Consider the following 421-nt stretch of genomic DNA (forward strand, 5'->3'; position numbering starts at 1 on the left):
GTTTCAATTTTTCAGAGTCGACTCTTTCTTTTGAGAGACAATAACTTTATACGCGGTGCACTTTCAGATTTAAAACTTGGCAGGATGTTTTCATTCACTTAGAGCTGTGTTACACACTGCATGAAAGGTAATTTTCAAAAATCCATAGTAGGGGAACTTTTTTTTAACTGTCAAAATATTTTACAATATTACTTTTTTACTGTAATTAAATAAATGAAGCCTTGGTTAGCATAAGAGATTATTTTCATAAACATTAACAAATCGTACAGACTCAAAATTTTCGAACTGTAATTGCTTTTGTTTTCTGGATAGAAATTAATAGATATGAAGCATACACCTTTCATTAAGAAAGCTAAGTTGAAAAATAATGATTGTTTTTAAAAAGGTTTCCTAAACACTTTCATTGGCTGGACAAACAGAT

Source organism: Sinocyclocheilus anshuiensis, unplaced genomic scaffold, assembly GCF_001515605.1.
Source record: "Sinocyclocheilus anshuiensis isolate Anshui unplaced genomic scaffold, SAMN03320099.WGS_v1.1 scaffold371, whole genome shotgun sequence".
NCBI classification, from domain to species: domain Eukaryota; kingdom Metazoa; phylum Chordata; class Actinopteri; order Cypriniformes; family Cyprinidae; genus Sinocyclocheilus; species Sinocyclocheilus anshuiensis.